At 40.8% G+C, this 7,556-nt stretch overlaps 10 non-coding genes across 10 annotated transcripts; all 10 read right to left on the minus strand.

The window, feature by feature from the left end:
• Nucleotides 1-1,531: 1,531 nt before the first annotated feature.
• Trnas-uga lies at nt 1,532-1,613 on the minus strand. Its single transcript has one exon. It is a non-coding gene; the product is annotated as a tRNA-Ser (tRNA).
• Nucleotides 1,614-2,552: 939 nt separating this feature from the next.
• On the minus strand, nt 2,553-2,634 carry Trnas-uga. Its single transcript has one exon. It is a non-coding gene; the product is annotated as a tRNA-Ser (tRNA).
• A 520-nt stretch (nt 2,635-3,154) lies between these two features.
• Nucleotides 3,155-3,236, minus strand: Trnas-uga. Its single transcript has one exon. It is a non-coding gene; the product is annotated as a tRNA-Ser (tRNA).
• A 940-nt stretch (nt 3,237-4,176) lies between these two features.
• On the minus strand, nt 4,177-4,258 carry Trnas-uga. The gene has a single exon. It is a non-coding gene; the product is annotated as a tRNA-Ser (tRNA).
• Nucleotides 4,259-4,398: 140 nt separating this feature from the next.
• On the minus strand, nt 4,399-4,480 carry Trnas-cga. Its single transcript has one exon. It is a non-coding gene; the product is annotated as a tRNA-Ser (tRNA).
• A 749-nt stretch (nt 4,481-5,229) lies between these two features.
• Nucleotides 5,230-5,311, minus strand: Trnas-uga. Its single transcript has one exon. It is a non-coding gene; the product is annotated as a tRNA-Ser (tRNA).
• Nucleotides 5,312-5,866: 555 nt separating this feature from the next.
• Trnas-uga lies at nt 5,867-5,948 on the minus strand. Its single transcript has one exon. It is a non-coding gene; the product is annotated as a tRNA-Ser (tRNA).
• Nucleotides 5,949-6,086: 138 nt separating this feature from the next.
• Trnas-uga lies at nt 6,087-6,168 on the minus strand. The gene has a single exon. It is a non-coding gene; the product is annotated as a tRNA-Ser (tRNA).
• Nucleotides 6,169-6,306: 138 nt separating this feature from the next.
• Nucleotides 6,307-6,388, minus strand: Trnas-uga. Its single transcript has one exon. It is a non-coding gene; the product is annotated as a tRNA-Ser (tRNA).
• A 761-nt stretch (nt 6,389-7,149) lies between these two features.
• On the minus strand, nt 7,150-7,231 carry Trnas-uga. The gene has a single exon. It is a non-coding gene; the product is annotated as a tRNA-Ser (tRNA).
• Nucleotides 7,232-7,556: the final 325 nt, after the last annotated feature.

A 7,556-nucleotide genomic window follows, 5' to 3' on the forward strand; every position in this document is an offset into this window, starting at 1 on the left:
CACCATCCCTTGCCGGAGCCACGTGGAGCTTTAGGTGTTTTCGCTCAATAAACACTCACAACGCGCGGTCTGGGAATCGAAACCGCGATCTTATGACCGCGAGTCCGCTGCCCTAACCATTGGGCCATTGCGCCTCCACTATTTATATTTACACATGCGAACACGTGAGTATGTGTAAAAAATAATGGTGAAGTTACGTAGGCTGGTAGTAAGACTACTGGGCTACCGAGTTCAAGGTTGTGTGTTCAATATCCGGGTCGGGCGGAGCGCTGTGTCCTTGATGAAGGCACTTCTTTTAAAGTTGATTCCGGTTGCATTTGCTGCAAAAATGGTTCATCGGAAATGATTAGCCTGAAAATATTGCAGATAGAAAATGTCAACGGCCTTTGACGGGTATCGGGTAACGGTAACACACACACGGACACACGGACACACACAAACACAGATTGTTATTATCATATATAGGTTCTGATGATGCAAACAACAGAATTTAAACCATGAGAATATATGTGTCTCTTTGTGTGTGTGTGCGTGGGTGTGTGTTTATTGTAATTAACAAATTAATGTGTGTACATGTATGTAATACAGTTATCAAGTAACCATCAAAGGCCGTTGACATTTTGTATCTGTAAAGTTTTCAGCCTATATCTATATAATTATAATTAAAGGATCTTTTCGGTTTGAACGGCAGTTTTTAGCATACTTTCTAGGTAACTAAAAAATTTTAGACTTCATATATTGGTAGAATGTGTTTATAAAACATCTTTTTCTCTTCGCTTTATTGAGAAAATTCTATGGTTTATAAGATATTTGTTGTTTTTTTTCTTCAATTTTTGCAATTTCAACCAATCATTGACGTCTTTTGAGGTAAAAAAAACATTCTGTGCCGTATGAATATGTCCCTCATTTGGATCTTTTCGGTTTGAACGGCAGTTTTTTAAAATCATTTCCACGTAACTAAACACTTTTAAACTTCGTATACTGGTAGAATGTGTTTATAAAACATCTTTTTCTCTTGGCTTTATTGAGAAAATTCTAGAGTTTGTAAGATACTTGTTGTTGTTTTTTCTTCAATTTCTGCACTTTCTACCAATCAATGACGTCTTTTGAGGTAAAAAAAAACATTCTGTGCAGTATGAAAATGTACCTCGTTTAAGAAACAGATTGGGTTTATTTACATTTGTGAAGAAAAAAAGATACCCTTCCCACCCCTAACCCTAAAACAGATTGAAATGCAATAGATCGATACTAAGGTCATAATTATGGGTGAAAATTTCATATGATACTGCTAGAAAAAACTGCCGTTCAAACCGAAAAGTTCCCGATTTTGTTTAACTGATTAGCTTTTTGTTTTCTTCTTCTTTCTGTTTCTCTTTCAGCAGAAAGAAATCGATAGAATAAGTACAAGGCTTTTAAAAAAATTAAGTATTAGGGTCGATTCATTCGACTAAAAGTCCATCATCGTGGTACCCCAGCATGGCCGCAGTCTAATGACTGAAACAAAATTTAAAAAAAAAAACCAAACATAAACCGCTGCGGGCAGGATTCGAACCTGCGCGGGTATAACCCATTGGATTTCAAGTCCAACGCCTTAACCACTCGGCCACCACAGCAGCTGATAGAAGTGACCTACAAATATTATTTGATACGATTTTATTTAATTGATTAGCTCTTCTCTTTCTTTTCTCTGTTTCTTTAGCTTCTTTCCCCAATCTCTCGTCAATCCGTTTGGAAGATATTGATCAGCCCAAAGCTTTAGTAGAAGACACTTGCCGAAGCCGCCACGTCATAGAATCGAACTGGGGACCACGCGGTTGCGAAGCAAAATTCTCAGCTTTAAAAGCTTTAAAAAAATAATTTAAAAAGCGAATAAGTGGCAGGAGTGGCTGTTGGTAAGTAGATTGCTAACCAACCACATGGTCCGGGTCAGTCCCACTGCGTGGCATCTTGGGCAAGTGTCTTCTGCTATAGCCCCGGGCCGACCAAAGCTTGTGAGTGGATTTGGTAGACGGAAACTGAAAGAAGCCTGTCGTATATATATATATATATAGGCGCAGGAGTGGCTGTGTGGTAAGTAGCTTGCTAACCAAACACATGGTTCCGGGTTCAGTCCCACGCGTTGCATCTTGGGCAAGTGTCTTCTGCTATAGCCCCGGGCCGACACAATGCTTGTGTGAGTAGATTTGGTAGACGGAAACTGAAAGAAGCCTGTCGTATATATGTATATATATATATATGTGTGTGTGTGTGTTGGTTTGTGTCTGTGTTTGTTCCACTAGCGTTGCTTGACAAAAGATGCTGGTGTGTTTACGTCCCCGTCACTTAGCGGTTCGGCAAAAGAGACCGATAGAATAAGAATACTGGGCTTACAAAGAATAAGTCCCGCGGTCGATTTGCTCGACTAAAGGCGGTGCTCCAGCATGGCCGCAGTCAAATGACTGAAACAAGTAAAAGAGTTAAAAGGGTAAAGAGTAAGTCTTTGGAAAAGAAGTGGAGAAAGTAACACTACAAAAACCAAAAAAGAAATCGACAAAAAGACACCAAAACCAAGTCGCTGCGGGCAGGATTCGAACCTGCGCGGGTATAACCCATTGGATTTCAAGTCCAACGCCTTAACCACTCGGCCACCACAGCAGCTGATAGAAGTGACCTACAAATATTATTTAATACGATTTTATTTAATTGATTAGCTCTTCTCTTTCTTTTCTCTGTTTCTTTAGCTTCTTTCCCCAATCTCTCGTCAATCCGTTCACAAGATATTGATCAGCCCAAAGCTTTAGTAGAAGACACTTGCCGAAGACGCAACGTCATAGAATCGATCTGGAGATCACGAGGTTGCGAAGCAAAATTCTCAGTTTTAAAAGCTTTATAAAAATATTTTTAAAAAGCGAATAAGTCTTTGGAAAAGAAGTGGAGAAAGTAAAACTACAAAAACAAAAAAGAAATCGACAAAAATACACCAAAATTAGGTTTGTTTATGTCCCCGTGCCTTAGCGATTCAGCAGAAAGAGATCGATAGAATAAGTACCAGGCTTTAAAAAAAATTAAGTATTAGGGTCGATTCATTCGACTAAAAGTCCATCATCGTGGTACCCCAGCATGGCCGCAGTCTAATGACTGAAAGAAAATTTTTAAAAAAATACTAAACATAAATCGCTGCGGGCAGGATTCGAACCTGCGCGGGTATAACCCATTGGATTTCAAGTCCAACGCCTTAACCACTCGGCCACCACAGCAGTTGATACAAGTGACCTACAAATATTATTTGATACGATTTTATTTATTGATTAGCTCTTCTCTTTCTTTTCTCTGTTTCCTTAGCTTCTTTCCCCAATCTCTCGTCAATCCGTTCACAAGATATTGATCAGCCCAAAGCTTTAGTAGAAGACACTTGCCGAAGCCGCCACGTCATAGAATCGAACTGGAGACCACGCGGTTGCGAAGCAAAATTCTCAGCTTTAAAAGCTTTAAAAAAATAATTTAAAAAGCGAATAAGTGGCAGGAGTGGCTGTTTGGTAAGTAGATTGCTAACCAACCACATGGTTCCGGGTTCAGTCCCACTGCGTGGCATCTTGGGCAAGTGTCTTCTGCTATAGCCCCGGGCCGACCAAAGCCTTGTGAGTGGATTTGGTAGACGGAAACTGAAAGAAGCCTGTCGTATATATATATATATATAGGCGCAGGAGTGGCTGTGTGGTAAGTAGCTTGCTAACCAACCACATGGTTCCGGGTTCAGTCCCACTGCGTTGCATCTTGGGCAAGTGTCTTCTGCTATAGCCCCGGGCCGACCAATGCTTTGTGAGTAGATTTGGTAGACGGAAACTGAAAGAAGCCTGTCGTATATATGTATATATATATATATATGTGTGTGTGTGTGTGTGTTTGTGTCTGTGTTTGTCCCCCTAGCGTTGCTTGACAAAAGATGCTGGTGTGTTTACGTCCCCGTCACTTAGCGGTTCGGCAAAAGAGACCGATAGAATAAGTACTGGGCTTACAAAGAATAAGTCCCGCGGTCGATTTGCTCGACTAAAGGCGGTGCTCCAGCATGGCCGCAGTCAAATGACTGAAACAAGTAAAAGAGTAAAAGGGTAAAGAGTAAGTCTTTGGAAAAGAAGTGGAGAAAGTAAAACTACAAAAACCAAAAAAGAAATCGACAAAAAGACACCAAAACTAAGTCGCTGCGGGCAGGATTCGAACCTGCGCGGGTACAACCCATTGGATTTCAAGTCCAACGCCTTAACCACTCGGCCACCACAGCCGCTGATTGTTTAGTTCCACAAATGTCTAAATATTTCTCTAAAGAATGAAAGCGAATAAAGAGATTTAAAACCATTAAAAATATCTGTAAAGTAATTAAAAGTACTAAAGAAGCAATAGAAAATAAAATACGAAACGAACCGCTGCGGGCAGGATTCGAACCTGCGCGGGTATAACCCACTGGATTTCGAGTCCAACGCCTTAACCACTCGGCCACCACAGCAGCTGATAGAAGTGACCTACAAATATTATTTGATACGATTTTATTTAATTGATTAGCTTTCTCTTTCTGTTCTTGTATCTGTTATTTTTGCTTCTTTCCCCAATCTCTCGTCAATCCGTTCACAAGATATTGATCAGCCCAAAGCTTTAGTAGAAGACACTGGCCGAAGACGCAGCGTCATAGAATCGAACTGGAGATCACGCAGGTGCGAATCAAAATGTTTAGCTTTCAAAGCTTTAAAAAAATATTTTTAAAAAGCGAATACGTGGCAGGAGTGGCTGTGTGGTAAGTAGCTTGCTAACCAACCATATGGTTCCGGGTTCAGTCCCACTGCGTGGCATCTTGGGCAAGTGTCTTCTGCTATAGCCCCGGGTCGACCAATGCCTTGTGAGTAGATTTGGTAGACGGAAACTGAAGGAAGCCTGTCGTATATATATATATGTGTGTGTGTGTGTGTGTTTGTGTCTGTGTTTGTCCCCCTAGCGTTGCTTGACAACCGATGCTGGTGTGTTTACGTCCCCGTCACTTAGCGGTTCGGCAAAAGAGACGGATAGAATAAGTACTGGGGCTTACAAGAATAAGTCCTGGGGTCGATTGCTCGACTAAAGGCGGTGCCCAGCATGGCCGCAGTCAAATGACTGAAACAGTAAAGAGTAAAAGAGTAAAGAGTGAGTCTTTGGAAAAGAAGTGGAGAAAGTAAAACGACAAAAACAAAAAAAGAAATCGACAAAAAGACACCAAAACTAAGTCGCTGCGGGCAGGATTCGAACCTGCGCGGGTACAACCCATTGGATTTCAAGTCCAACGCCTTAACCACTCGGCCACCACAGCAGTTGATAGTGAGATCTACAAATGTCTAAATATTTCTCTGATTTAATTTGGAATTTCGTAACTGATTAACTTTCACTTTCTTTCTCCTTCTCACTCTCGTACTCTCTCTCTCTCTCTCTCTTTCTCTCTCCTTCTCCCGTACTCTCTCCCTCTCTCTTTCTCTCGTTCCCTCTCACTGGCTCTCTTCCTTTTTCCTTTCTCAATCTCTTACTATTGCCTCTCACCATGTGGTTGGTTAGCAAGCTACTTACCACACAGCCACTCCTGCGTGTGTATATACATTTGTATGTGCATATAAATATATGTACGCGTGTGCGTGTGCATGTGTGTTTTGCCAAAGGTTTATAAGAAGATGTTACCGATAACACAACATTGAGGAATCGAACTTGAGACGACGAGACTGCAAAGCAAATTCTTAGTTATTCAACGGCACTTTCATCTAATATTTAAAAAGAATGAAAGCGAATAAAGCGATTTAAACCCATTGAAAAAATCAGTAAAGTAATTAAAAGTACTAAAGAAGCGATAGAAAAAAAAAAAGGACACGAAACAGACCGCTGCGGGCAGGATTCGAACCTGCGCGGGTACAACCCATTGGATTTCAAGTCCAACGCCTTAACCACTCGGCCACCACAGCCGCTGATTGTTCGGTTCCGCAAATGTCTAAATATTTCTCTAAAGAATGAAAGCGAATAAATCAATTTAAAACCATTGAAAAAATCAGTAAAGTAATTAAAAGCACTAAAGAAGCAATAGAAAAAAATACGAAACGGACCGCTGCGGGCAGGATTCGAACCTACGTGGGTATAACCCATTGGATTTCAAGTCCAACGCCTTAACCACTCGGCCACCACTGCCGCTGATTGTTCGGTTCCGCAAATGTCTAAATATTTCTCTAAAGAATGAAAGCGAATAAATCAATTTAAAACCATTGAAAAAATCAGTAAAGTAATTAAAAGCACTAAAGAAGCAATAAAAAAAAATACGAAACGGACCGCTGCGGGCAGGATTCGAACCTGCGCGGGCATAACCCATTGGATTTCAAGTCCAACGCCTTAACCACTCGGCCACCACAGCAGCTGATAGAAGTGACCTACAAATATTATTTGATACGATTTTATTTAATTGATTAGCTTTCTATTTCTTTTCTTTTCTCTGTTTCTTTTGCTTCTTTCCCCAATCTCTCGTCAATCCGTTCACAAGATATTGATCAGCCCAAAGCTTTAGTAGAAGACACTTGCCGAAGACGCCACGTCGTAGAATCGAACTAGAGATCACGCAGTTGCGAAGCAAAATTCTTAGCTTGAAAAGTTTTTTTTAAATATTTTAAAAAAGCGAATAAGTGGCAGGAGTGGCTGTGTGGTAAGTAGCTTGCTAACCAACCACATGGTTCCGGGTTCAGTCCCACTGCGTGGCATCTTGAGCAAGTATCTTCTGCTATAGCCCCGGGCCGACCAAGGCCTTGTGAGTAGATTTGGTAGACGGAAACTGAAAGAAGCCTGTCGTATATATGTATATATATACATATGTGTGTGTGTGTGTGTTTGTGTCTGTGTTTGTCCCCATAGCGTTGCTTGACAACCGATGCTGGTGCGTTTACGTCCCCGTCACTTAGCGGTTAGGCAAAAGAGACCGATAGAATAAGTACTGGGCTTACAAAGAATAACTCCCGGGATCGATTTGCTCGACTAAAGGCGGTGCTCCAGCATGGCCGCAGTCAAATGACTGAAACAAGTAAAAGAGTAAAAGAGTAAAGAGTAAGTCTTTGGAAAAGAAGTGGAGAAGTAAAACTACAAAAAACAAAAAAAGAAATCGACAAAAAGACACCAAAACTATGTCGCTGCGGGCAGGATTCGAACCTGCGCGGGTACAACCCATTGGATTTCAAGTCCAACGCCTTAACCACTCGGCCACCACAGCAGTTGATAGTGTGATCTACAAATGTCTAAATATTTTTCTGATTTAATTTTGAATTTCGTAACTGATTAACTTTCACTTTCTTTCTCCTTCTCACTCTCGTACTTTCTCTCTCTCTCTCCTCTCTCTCTCTCTCTCTCCTTCTCCTGTACTCTCTCTCTCATTCCCTCTCACTGGCTCTCTTCCTTTTTCCTTTCTCAATCTCTTACTATTTTTACTATTGCCTCTCACGTATATGTATATACGTATGCGTGTGTATATACATTTGTATGTGCATATATATATATATATATATATATATATATATATATATATATATATATATATA

The sequence above is a fragment of the Octopus sinensis genome, unplaced genomic scaffold (assembly GCF_006345805.1).
Source record: "Octopus sinensis unplaced genomic scaffold, ASM634580v1 Contig06013, whole genome shotgun sequence".
Taxonomy (NCBI): domain Eukaryota; kingdom Metazoa; phylum Mollusca; class Cephalopoda; order Octopoda; family Octopodidae; genus Octopus; species Octopus sinensis.